This window comes from Chelonia mydas, chromosome 4 (assembly GCF_015237465.2).
Source record: "Chelonia mydas isolate rCheMyd1 chromosome 4, rCheMyd1.pri.v2, whole genome shotgun sequence".
NCBI classification, from domain to species: Eukaryota; Metazoa; Chordata; order Testudines; family Cheloniidae; genus Chelonia; species Chelonia mydas.
In genome coordinates, this window is record NC_057852.1 from 62162259 (window position 1) to 62176038 (window position 13780).

The window sequence follows — 13780 nt, forward strand, 5'->3', positions numbered from 1 at the left end:
TAGCAAAGAAATGACTTATCACCACATGTGGCTTAATCAGGCCCTAGTTCAGAGATGACTCATTACCTCACATCACCAGGTGAGTTGCAGGTCATTGATATCAATGAAGCTTTGCTGATTTAAAATTTAGCCCTTAAAATCTATTTTTAGAGTAAATTATGAGTCTCATGTACTGGCACAATGGGGTTGTTGTCCTTAACTAGGGTTTGTAGGTGCTATTATTCTACTAATAATAATGTTTTAGTATTTTGTAAGCTTTTTAAGCTTTTTATTGAACAGGTATGGCTAGGAGATAGTGACTGAAGTCTTAGCACTGCTCTGAAATTCATTTTGAATTTCAAGAGTGTGATTCCCTCCCTCCCTGTACTTACAAGTAGGTACTCTAGTGATATGCCTCTATTTTTTTTTTAAAAAAAAGGGGTCGGGGAAGCCCTAACTACATTAACTGAAGGGAGGGGAAAAAACCTGAGAGTGAAACTTCTCCCAACACAAATGGCTATCGCAAAGCTGAAGTGCCATTTACACCCTCAAAATAGGTCTTAAGTAGAATGTAAGTGGTACACAAGCCTTCTGCACTAGCCCTTTTCACATGGTAAATTTCACCCACTCTAATGTGAAACTCCATCACCGGTTTCAGAAAGCAACTTTAAATTCTGTACAGTGTAGCTACATACAACCCAGGCATTTGAGTGCAGGTGGTGTTTTGAACCAGCTGTACCATTGTGATGTAAAAGGAATTCCTTGTAATATAGAAGGGCACCTCATCAGCTGAGGGGAATGTAAAGATAAGCAGCCTAAATGAGCCAGTAGAAACATCTGTTGCACTCATAAATTTATATGACTGTTCAGCTGTATAGAATTAAAATGTTTCACTAACGCTTATTTTAATAAACCATAAAAGGGATTGCATTGCAAATTATAGATGCTGTCTGAGTTTTGAAATCAGGTTAAATACTTATTTTTTAAGTTGAAGCTCTGCATTTCTACATCTATCATAACACTGCATTTCCTTTAATAAAATTAGAAATTTAGTTAAAGTTAATAGGCCTGCCTGTAAGCTTTGAAAGAAGCCACAGTTTGGGGGACTAGAAGTACATTTTGTGTATGAATCATAAGTAGTGAAAAATCATTAAACACTAAGAGCCATTGGTATTTAAATATGAAAGCTAGTATGATACCACATCTTTGGAAGTTTTATTTATACTCCTGTCCATGCATCAAGGGTCTTTGCCCAATGACCACTGAAGTCAGTAGAAAGTCCCCCATTGACTTCAATGAGCAGTGGATTTAGATTATTCCTTTCTATAAATTAACAGTAATACAATAAAAAGAACAAGGAGTTATAGCGTGTATGGCAACAACCATTTTTTCATGTTCTCTGTGTTTGTGTGTGTGTGTGTGTGTGTGTGTATATATATATATTTTCCTACTGTATTTTCCACTGCATGCATCCAATGAAGTGGGTTTTAGCCCATGGAAGCTTATGCTCAAATAAATTTGTTAGTCTCGAAGGTCCCACAAGTACTCCTTGTTCTTTTTGCTGATACAGACTTACATGGCTACCACTCTGAAACCACTAATACAATGTTCATAGAAAGAAAGGGTAACACATATGAGACTAAGTAGGGGGAGAAACTAGGGTGTGCATATATACCTATACAACACCTCTCTCTCTCTCTATCTATATAGACACACCCCAAGGATGAAATCTGGGCTCCTTTAGAGTCCATGGCAAAAATTCCATTGATTTAAATGGACCCAAGATTTTCTCCCCTGCTGTCTTGGTCTCTAATCTGCAACTGTATTTCTAGTCTCTCTTCCAGGATGTTCCACTGCCAATACAAACTCCATACTTTTCTTCTCTCAATTTTCCAGCATGTTAGTAACTCCATCAACCTCCTCATTTCTCAGGCCTGATACCTCAGTGCCACCTCCCTCCTGTACCCAATATCTAGTCCGATATTAAACCCTGTTGATTCTTCATATATAACATCTCAAACATTTGTCTTTCACTTCTTCCCTACTGCCTAGCCCCTGATCCATTCCTTGGTAGTCTACCACATAGCCAACTGCAGATATCTTCTCTGAAGTCTAGGGAAAGGGGTGGGGTCCAGCCTGAGCTGCAACTTCAAAGAACTATCTACACAGGTATTTTGAAAGCTGTGAGGCTTGCTTCCATGGGCTGTATAGACACATCCTCTGTGGTATACTGACTCAACTTGCAGCTCTCTAACCTGGCCAAAATGTTGTTGCTTTTGTCTGTCTAAACTAATCAATCTAATTGATCTAATAGGCATCATTTGGACAGACTATGTATTCAAGGTACATCTATAAAATACAATTTTAAAATAAAGCTGAAAAAATATTAAATCTGTTTTCTGCTTGCAAATAGTCTATGAGCAACTTTATAATTTTCTTTAAATGTTTCATAGAATCATAGAATATCAGGGTTGGAAGGGACCTCAGGAGGTCATCTAGTCCAACCCCCTGCTCAAAGCAGGACCAATCCCCAACTAAATCATCCCAGCCAGGGCTTTGTCAAGCCTGACCTTAAAAATATCTAAGGAAGGAGATTCTACCACCTCCCTAGGTAACGCATTCCAGTGTTTCACCACCCTCCTAGTGAAAAAGTTTTTCCTAATATCCAACCTAAACCTCCCCCACTGCAACTTGAGACCATTACTCCTTGTTCTGTCATCAGCTACCACTGAGAACAGTCTAGATTCATCCTCTTTGGAACCCCCTTTCAGGTAGTTGAAAGCAGCTATCAAATACTCCCTCATTCTTCTCTTCCGCAGAATAAACAATCCCAGTTCCCTCAGTCTCTCCTCATAAGTCATGTGTTCCAGTCCCCTAATCATTTTTGCTGCCCTCCGCTGGACTCTTTCCAATTTTTCCACATCCTTCTTGTAGTGTGGATCCCAAAACTGGACATAGTGCTCCAGATGAGGCCTCACCAATGTCGAATAGAGGGGAACGATCACGTCCCTCGATCTGCTGGCAATGCCCCTACTTATACATCCCAAAATGCCATTGGCCTTCTTGGCAACAAGGGCACACTGTTGACTCATATCCAGCTTCTCATCCACTGTAACCCCTAGGTCCTTTTCTGAAGAACTGCTGCCGAGCCATTCAGTCCCTAGTCTGTAGCGGTGCATGGGATTCTTCTGTCCTAAGTGCAGGACTCTGCACTTGTCCTTGTTGAACCTCATCAGATTTCTTTTGGCCCAATCCTCTAATTTGTCTAGGGCCCTCTGTATCCTATCCCTACCCTCCAGCGTATCTACCTCTCCTCCCAGTTTAGTGTCATCTGCAAACTTGCTGAGGGTGCAATCCACGCCATCCTCCAGATCATTTATGAAGATATTGAACAAAACCGGTTTCACTATTTGCTGAAAAATTTCCATACAAAATTCTTTCACTGTCATTCACTAGGAATTCATTGCAACTACTCAGTACTGACCATTAGGAAGCAGGTAGTCAGTAGGGAATACTGAGATCATTACTGTTGCCCCTTTTGACCCTAATATCTCATCAAAGTTTGGGGCCCCGGGGAGGTTCAAGTTAGGAAGAGAAATTTGTGATGCAGTCTTGTTTATTCACAATGAATGTACAAAATTCTCAGTGTCTGAATGCAGAAGGAATCAACTAGCAGGACACAGCTTCTTCTGCTCACAGCACCAAGAACACTCTTTTCAGCCTGCACCCTGGCCCAGAAACCTCTTCCCAAGGTGGGACGTCATGCTTTCAGTTGGTCCTTCAGACTGTCTGTGTTTCTCTCTGATCCTTTGTGTTCTGCCTCTGCCCCCTCCCACCTGACAACAATACTTGGCAAAATCTCTCCACCCCCTCCGTTCAAAACTTCCTAGACAGGTTCACAACTAGAGCTCTACATGGATACAAAATTTATATCCATGGATATACAGCAAATATCCACAGAGCTGCAGGTCTCTATCAGGAACCATCGTGATGAAAAGCAGCAGCATGCGTAGGCAGCTTCTCCGGGGGAAGCACGAGGCTCAGAAGCAGCTATCCCTGGTCACACGCTGTCAGACAGGAGTCCCTTCCATGCAGTCTTGTGGACGTCTGTAGCTATGTAGCACCCCAGTGAAGTCAACCGAATGCAGGATTCCATCTGCCTGCAAGGGGCTCACTGCAGGATCAAGATTTTAGGTTATAATCACTTCAGGACATGAAATGTATTTTAATATGGATTTGTACAGTGCCCAGCACAGTCCTGATTGGTGCTTTTGTACACAAATAATAATAATCCTGGTAAATGATGAATGGACACATGTGTCTGTTATCTAATATGTGAGCATGCTTCTTAAAAACTGGTTTCAAGGACCAATGTTTGTTTACATATTTCAAATTTGCTGTCTGTAAATTTCCCATAGTGGTCAGTTTAAAAAGTTCTTTCTATGAAAAGTCTTGCTATTACAATTGTTCAGTTTGTACCTCTGTACTTTTTTACATGCAATAAAACCTAGTGTTAAAAAAAGTTAAGATTATAAAGTCAGACACTCAAAAGTTAGTAAATGACACTGGTCTACACTAGAAAATTAATCAGGCTTAATTTCATTGCTCAGGAGTGAAAAATCCACACCCCTGGACAGCGTAGTTGAGCCAACCTAACCCCCCTGTATAGCCAGTACTAGGTCCATGGAAGAATTCTTCTGTTGACCTACCTACTGCCTCTTCAGGAGACGGATTACCTACTCTGATGGGAGAACCGCTCCCATTGGCCTAGGTAATGTCTGCACTGAGGCGTTACAGCAGTGCCACTGCACCACTGTAGCTTTTCAGGTGTAACCAAGCCCATCGTAAAGGTTGATTGTACAATCTTCATTTTGGCCCTATATGTCTTTATGATATTAATGCAGCCATTATTTTCATGGTGACATATTTTGCCACAGGAGGTTAATAGAGCAAAGCCAGTTTATACCACTGAGGTTCTGACCCATAATAAATTAACTAGAAACCTCTTTTGTCAGATGGGTGTAAATTCATAAAATCGTGTGCCTCTGTTTACCAATATGTGTGGGAACAGACCACAGATTCCAGTGATGATTAAACCTGGTGATACTTTGAATAAAAAGAGCTATCAGCCATGCTTGTAGAAGTTTCTGTTGCATCACACTAACTCAACAGACATTCTAGGCTTCAGAGTGACGCCTCCAGTGACAATCCCAGAATCTTGTTATGCAGAAAAGACTTGAACTTAAACATTGCATATGCGATCATTATGAAAAGATAAAATTAGTGGCTTATAAATTAGTGTTAAGCAAATCTCTCAATGTTTTTGTAAATACTGAGTCAAATGAAATAAGGATGTTTCAGCTCTGCTGACATTGCCATATTCTTTGAAAGTGAATACTAAAACAATGAAAGAGTGTATTAGCAGGAATACTCATGGGAATAGATGATTTAAGTGCATGAATATATAACAAAAGAGAGACTCAAATGTAAAGTCTCACAGGTAGGACTGTTGTCAACTTATTCCAAATCTGAATTGTAAAATCTTTGGCAATACCCTTTAAGATGATTTTTCTCTTCTCACTATACAGTCCGTACAGATTCATGGTGAATCCTGCCTGAATACACCAACACTTTTTTGTGCTCAGGAAAGAGGCAGAAAGGGAAGTGGAAGAAGCTCACTTTTATTAATTGAGGTTGCTATTGTGCTTGACAGCATCTTGAAATACATCTTCAGTTCTACTCTGGCTTATACCATTTGACTGGTGTTCACCTACTTATGCCTCAAGGTGGAGCTATTATATTTTCAGTGGAGCGGAGGGAATGAAAACATTTCTTCATTCCCCAGAGTTCTATTTCTGATCTTGAATAAATGTATGCGTTGTGTTGGTAATGAGAAATGGCAAGCTACTCCCCCCCCTCCCCCCCTTCAAGATGAAAAGTTCAATGAAAGCAGGCAATGTGTCACATGGGTGGAGGAGCTTAGACACTGATTTTTTTTTTTTTTTTATTCATGCCAATATTACCTTTCATAGTGTGAGGAAGACGCATACCTTTCAGTTACAACAGGTATCCAACAGGATTATACAAACATATGCATAACGGCTTTCAAAAGCAGAACTATTTTTGTTGTGGGTTTTTTAATTGGTAACATTTTTCCAGGAGATATTTTGAGTCTGTACCAGTGTGCTACTTAGAACTATTCTAGACAGTTATGGCTGGTTGTCAGATCAATAGGACACTGGATATATTTTAGTCTGTGTGCCATAGCTTAAATAACCTTTTAAGGATTCCTTTCTTTCAATGCTGTAAATAAATGCTGATGCTTATGTGCTTAATAGACCTTTGGGTAATACATTCCACATGGCTTTATTGCTGGAATGAGACCCTTCTTATCAGTAAATATACAATAATGATGTGAGGTGATTTCAGCTTGAAGAAATACATAGAGCTCATGGATGAACAAAGTCAGGGTCTGGGGAAGTTCAATTAAATAAGAATACTTTTAAGTAAACATCACTGAATGACAATAAAAAAACTTGCATATATTATTAATTACATGCTAGTCATCTTATTGCTTATTTTAGCTCAGATTCTTAATTGTAATACTACTGTGCACTTGTGGATACATCATAAGTGGGGTTGTGAGAGTCTGGAATGTCTCACCCTTTGGGGTTTTTTTTTTTTTTTTTGTCTTTTTTTAAAATGTGCATTGCTTCTGAGTATAAAAGTATTCAATCCTGTTACTTTAAAACATGCCTGCTTCTATACTATACACTGCAAAAAGTTCTTGCTCCCAGGGAATGTCCAACTGGGAGCTGGCAAGGCATATCTCTATCAGGTGCACTCTTCCATATACAAAAAATTTCATTGTGCTCCCAGATGAATAAACTGAGGAAGAAATTCACCAGAGGTGTAGATGGCCTATGTAAGATCCTCTAAAGCCCTTAAGTTCTGCAGTGGGACTGTATTGTGGGATCAGCATGAATGCAGAGGGCTCTGCACACCCAGCCCCTATACTGTGACAGGGACCTCTGTGCTGGCCTTAGAAAGGCAGCTGCATAGGAGAGATTTGAAGACTGACTGAGGATGGACCAAGTTATCAGAATAATTCAAAGCTTTCATACTTAGCTGCAGACAAGCAGTTATTGCTATGCCCATCTATGGCCTGTAGTTGGAGTTATAGAAGGGTTGTACTTCAGAGATCCTGGTGTTGTGTATTGGAATGTGTGTATGATTTGAATTCACACTTTGAGCAAGAGGAGTGAATGTCAGCCTATATGATTTAATTAATAGAACAATTAAAACCAACATGATTGACTTTTCTTTTCACTCTTCTCACATATGAAAACATTCATACAGAGCCAAGTTACTACGCTAATGTATTTTAGAGATGGGCCAGGATTCATTTAGTCATGTTTGAGTATTTTAAATTTTATCTATAAATCACCTTCATTACCAGTATGCACAGTACATTAAATGAATTCTTTTATGTCGCCCATGAAACCTCAGTCTCTGCCTGGAAATACTTTGCCAGAGTGAAAACATAGATTTTTACCTAGTCAGTATTAGCTGTTGTGATATCAGTCCTGAAGATACTGTACCAGCAAGAATGTAATTCAAATTATAGTTGTTAATAATTTTAAAATAAATCAAGGTCAAAATTGGAACAGCAAATTTTTCCTCTTTCATTTAACAATTTCATATTCTGTTCTATATAGATTCTAATACTATACTTATCATTTTAGTATCTGAGGTATCTGGTCCCCAACGTAATATTTGAGTGTCTCAAATACTGTTAAAATAGAAATACTCTCTCCTTCCTTCCTTCTGTAGAAGAAGTAGCTTTATTCGTTTATATGTTTTTGCATTTCTGTGTGTGTGAAGAACTTACTGAGGCCTGTGATCATTCTTCTGTTTTGAGGGGTTAAGTTCAATCATCAAGGTCCAGTTCTGTCACTCAGACTTCCTGCACTCAAACTTCCCCTTGTTGGTTGACAAACGAATGTTGTCTACCAGAGTAACTAATACTGTCTCTTGTACCCTGCCTGAGCTTGAAGCCTGACTGACAGGGATCTGAGATGACTGGTGAGACTTCAAAGAGAAACAGCAGAACTACAATTCATTTGCACATTTAACACCATTAATTTGGGCTTGAATAGGGACTGGGAGTGGCTGGCTCGTTATAAAAGCAGCTTTGCCTCTCCTGGAATTGACATCTCCTCATCCATTATTGGGAGTGGACTACATCCACCCTGATCGAATTGGCCCTGTCAACACTGGTTCTCCACTTGTGAGATAACTCTCTTCCCTTCATGTGTCATTATATAATGCCTGAATCTGTAATTTTCACTCCATGCATCTGAAGAAGTGGTGTTTTACCCACGAAAGCTTATGCCCAAATAAATCTGTTAGGTGCCACCAGACTCCTTGTTGGTTTTGTGGATACAGACTAACACAGCTACCCCCTAATACTTGGTGATACTTTAGTCTTCTTGGCACTAGCTTCTCGATTAGCTTGCTCAGGAAAGATGAGTTAGACATATGGAAGTAGTTTACATGGTCTCTCCTGTTGAGTGATGGTTCATTTGGAATTTGTTGGACTGTTTGGTACTGGTCAGACTACCTAGGGTGGATGCCTAATTCCCCTCACCAAAAGAGATGTTGAAATGTTTCTGTTACTAGGAGTCCCAGCTGTGCTCTAATTTTCTACTGTACAGAAAGAGCAGGGGTCAGATGGCCTTTATTGGCATTGATGTTTCTGTGATTCCTACATTGTGCATTGAGGCTTGGGAGGTGAGTGTAGTGTTTAGGTCCTACTGTGCCTTGTCACTCTTAGTGGCTTCTGAAGTCATTCTGGATATGGGTGATCTTTTCTGAAAAATAAAATAATTCCTTCAGGACGAGGTGTTGGCTGGGGCTGAGTGGCGGTAGTTTGGGTTCAAAACAGTGTTTCATGAGCCATCTTGTCAGCCCATCTCAAACTGACTTAAAATGAACATGGGCACACTGTCTCAGCAGAGGCCAAGGATTGAATACACATTGAGACTTAACCTTCAAAGTACCTCTCACATTCTGAGTCAGAGATGAGGCACATTGGTGGGATAGTTTTGGGAAACCTGCATTGACGTGCCCCGTGATGTACTATATATTTTCTATGTGTAAACAGAAGACTTGAACTGCCAGGGCTCTGAAGGCATCAACGTTCACAAGATTGATCTATCTACAAAGTAAATAAAAAGTAACTTTAAGCAAATGTATCCCATCTTTTCCCCCACACTCCTTGCTGAAGAACCCCACTTTTGATCTCTGGTTTTCTCTGAGCTTTTCATAAAGCTTTCAGATGCAAAATAATCAGCCAGCTTCAACCCTTATTTTATAAGCCAACTACTGTTTCTCTGTACCAGTTTCATCTGACGGTTTCAGTATGGATCAGACCAGAGTGCCTGGTGATGATGTCAGCAGCAGCCTTTCTGATGCACTCAGCCAAAGCAATCAGAAAACCATGGCACAAAGGAGCAAGGTGAGATGAATAAGCTTCTAACAGGTTAATAGCAGTGAGGTCACAGACCCAGCAGGATTTGACTATCTGATGAAGAGCATGCTAATTCTCATGTTTTCTGAGAGGAGCTGGCTGAATTATATAGCTGGATAACACATCTTCACAAAGGCATCACTCCACTTCTTCCAGTCAAGAAATTCCATAAGGAAAGAATCCCTCAGATTTATGAACTGTGGAGTTTAAATCACATCAGTCAGATGGGCTTATTAGCATTTCTCAGCCATTTCAGACATTTTATAAGTGTAAAGAAAATAATGAAATGGACAAAATGTTGATAGATAAATTTGATTAAATTGCTCTCATGTAAATGCCAACAGCTTATCTTATTACAACAACTCTGGCATTAACTGAGCACCTTGTTATATGCTGTTGTCATGGAAACTTTTGTGATAGTCCATTAAATTCCCACTGGAAAATAATTTGATAATAATAACAAGCTGACATCAATTCTCTACTGAAGTCTGAATTAATATTCCAGAATAAATATCTGTATGCAGTGTTGTTGTAACCATGTTGGACCTAGGATATTAGGGAGACTAGGTGGGTGAGGTAATCTCTCTTACTGGACCAACTTCTGTTGGTCCAATAAATCTATGACCCACTTAACACTTCCCCCAGTTTTTTTTCCTTTCCCCCCCTGTGAGTGGAGAAAGGTTAATGGGCCACTTCACCTTGAATGGTCCCTTGAAATATATATTATCTCCTTGTGTTAAACAATCCTGTTCCACCTTGTATTTAGCTGTGACACTGAGTGCATTTCCCAGACTGGAAGAAGAGCTCTGTGTAAGCTTGAAAGCTCACAAACAGAATAAACGTTTGATATACTAGTGCAAAGAAGGGAAAGTCTACAGAAAATGTATGTAACCCATTTTTAAAAATTCCAATTAAAAAGTCAATACTCATTTTACGGTGTCTCTTGCACACTATAAATACACAGAGCTAAGAACTCATGTTCTGGATGTAACTTATTAAAATAATTCTTAAAAAAAGAAAAAAAAACAGGAATCAATTTTTCCTTTTAATGTTTACCCATCAGCCAGCATATTCTGTAGGATTTCCTCACAAGATCTCCAAGATATGAAAATGGTCCATTCATAGCTAGGAGACTCTTGATTAAGCATTAGATATCCTATTTTATTGAGGTTTTTACTGTGCCCACAACCAAATTATTTGCTTGTCTATCCAATTCCTGTTTAAACTGTTGGGTTTTAATTATGTTAGGACATGCAGAATTAGTTTTTTGTCTTTGGCAAGATTGCATCATGTCACTCAATCTAGTGAAAAACAATAATATTTTTTAAAGTTGGTACTAAATAAAGGTTGACAGAAATTGGATTTATGATAATAGCTTTACTCTAATTTACTTAAGAGTGTTTTAATGTAGACCCATCTGACAAAAATCTGTGCTATAAAACACATGGGCTCATGAACTGTACTGAGGCATAACAAGAGTTACTTATGGAGAATTTATGAAGAAGTGGAGCTGCATATATTTCTAACAGAAGAAAAGAAAATCAAATGAAGCTGCCTGGCAGGCAGGATTTTAGTGGTTGTGGTTATGGTAATGACTCTGGGAAAATGCAGAGAACTGAAATGCATTATTTTATTCAAAAGTTTTGAATACCTTTTTTAGAAGTGCTTGCTTACCACAACACACTCTGTTAGTGGAAACAGTACTGTATCAGAAGTCTATTGCTGGATGATAACAGGTTTAAAAAAAAAATATTCCTGGTGGCAGGCTATTCTTCAAGGAGGCATTTGTTTGTCACTCAGTGCCCTGGAGACACTGGCAAGAGCACCAGTAACAAAGGAGGTAATATACTGTCAGAAGCAAGCCTAGAGGTAGTGGCTGTATCCATTGAGTTTCTCTTTTGTGACTTCTCCTGTTTCATTTTGTCTTAGATTATTTGAGACTGATCTTTTATAGACCTGTAGCCTAGGGAAATAGATGACTAATGCAGCAGTGGGACTGTGGAAACATTTGACATCACTGAGAAATAAAATTTAATTATTTCAGTTTTCATGCTCCCCCCCCACCCCAACCCTTCCTGTATGACGGTTGCCGGGGTGATTATTGCTGACATGGCTTTAGGCCTGGTTGAATGTTGACAGGGACAGGGGTGAAATGACAAAGTGAGTTCTGAGAAAGTACTGTGTTCTGATGGAACAGGTAGTGCTGGTGTGCTCCTGTTATACTAGTGTAGAAAAACACTGATGACTAGGCTCACTAGGAACCAGTTAACAGTGGGAACTCTCCATTGTCTCAAGCCTTTTATTATAGAGTATTTTTTCAACATATATCTTTATAAAGAACTAAAATAAAGTTCAGCTGATGGAGCAATTAAAGGACAAATTTTTGCCTTCACTTATGCCTGGGCAACTCTGTTTAAAAGTAAATCCACGTGCAAATTCTAAAACCAGTGAAGCTTCTGAAAGAGGGTTGCTGAGAGGAGAGAAAAGAGATTTTTTTGAGGCGGTGGAAGAGCCTGCCACACTGTGAGAAGACTGGTGGGCCGGTCGGGATCCTAGGGGCATGCTTACACTAGGAAAAATGGGTTGAAGTTAGGTTGCAGTGTGTTAACTAATCTTGACCTATCCACCCATTTTTCCTAACATACCCAAGGCTTCCTATTGACTGGCTCAATCAAAATAAAAGGTGTTGCAACACGTCCACAGGTGGTTAGTTAATGCACCCACAATTAAACTCAACCCGCTTCTTCAGTGGAAATAAACTTCTAGCGAGGGTGTTGGGAGGCAGTGGGAGCCTGTTAGGGTGACCAGATGTCCCGATTTTATAGAGACAATCCCAATAATGGGGGCTTTTTTTAAATATAGGTGCCTATTACTCCCCACCCCCTGTCCAGATTTTTCACACTTGCTATCTGTTCACCCTAGAGCCTGTGGGTTGTTGGCATTGTGAGGGGGGTTGTCACAACCCCAGCGAGGTCCAACCTTGTTCATTTCTCAATCTCTAGTATTCTAGTGAGGAGCAGAGGCCTTTCCAACTCCTTTCTAACACCTGAGCATGCTGTGTCCAGTCTTGGAATGCTGCTGTTTCACTGATTCAACTGCCATCGCTGAAGGAAGACTCCTGCAGAAACCATATGTAGTTTTGAGTGAAGGGTGCGTGAGCACTTGAAAAAAAAAATCCAACATTTCTTGGAGAATTATTTTGTTTTATTACAGTACACGTGACATTAGTTAGAGGCTGGGAAGCTTAAGATATTTGTATCCCTAAGAATAAAGTGGTTGATGTATTATACCTATGTCTTTATGGATATCCCATAATTTTGTTTTCTTTGAAAGACTCTGTATGAATCTAGTACAAAACTGATACAGTAATACCAGTTCACTTTATATATTTATTTTTGAGGGGAAGGATTCCAGTGTCTGAATTAGGCTGAAAAATTGTTACCATTTTTTGGATTAAAAATTGGTAGAGTGTTTCTAATAAAACTGTGAGCATGCTGGTCACCAGGTGCTTTTACCTGAGCCCTGACAATTTTACATAAAACACGGTTACTTTTACAGTAAATCTGGTGATGAGAACCAAAAGAAAAGACTTTTTATTAAATGCTTTTTCTATGCATTCCTTTGTTCCCAGCACTTCTATGTAACATGAGACTCCTGAGGTGCTTTTGTTGCTATGGCAAACATAGTGGGGTTAGCATAATACCTGCAGACACATTTTCCTGTAGGTAGTGAAAAAGGGCTGCTTCGTGACCACCTGCCATCAGAAAAAAGTTTGTGTTCCTTTAACCCTTTGCAGCCTACAGATATATACTTCAGCACATTCATTTAGCTGGCATAATGGAAAATACTAGCATTCTTTTCTAGACAGTAATGAGTGACCGAGTTGTGGTATACGTCAAGTCTTGAGTAATAACATCAAAAGCATCATAAAAATGAGTATTTGCTTATATATTATTTCCTCTAGATTTGCCATACGTTTATGAAAGAATAATTTAGTTGGATCACTTCATGCTGTCAATTATTCTTAATTTGTTGCTATGGGTATTAAAATAATGTGATAGAAGGCTCTGTTGCATGGGGCAGGTGGGGATTAAATGTAAGTGTGAATAAACCCGAAACATAGACTACCTTGCTATTGTTTTTCCCTAAAATATTTTTAATTAAAGATGGTGTTTAAAATATTCTATAATACACAAACTAACTGCTCTTTAATTATTTAGGACCTTAACTGATTTAAAACATATGCTGGGTAATTTCACATGCAAAATT

At 39.2% G+C, this 13780-nt stretch overlaps 1 long non-coding RNA gene across 1 annotated transcript; it reads left to right on the forward strand.

The window, feature by feature from the left end:
• The first annotated feature begins 52 nt into the window (after nucleotides 1-52).
• Nucleotides 53-12800, forward strand: LOC122465679. Its single transcript, XR_006290674.1, has 3 exons — nucleotides 53-79; nucleotides 9384-9499; nucleotides 12514-12800. It is a non-coding gene; the product is annotated as an uncharacterized LOC122465679 (long non-coding RNA).
• Nucleotides 12801-13780: the final 980 nt, after the last annotated feature.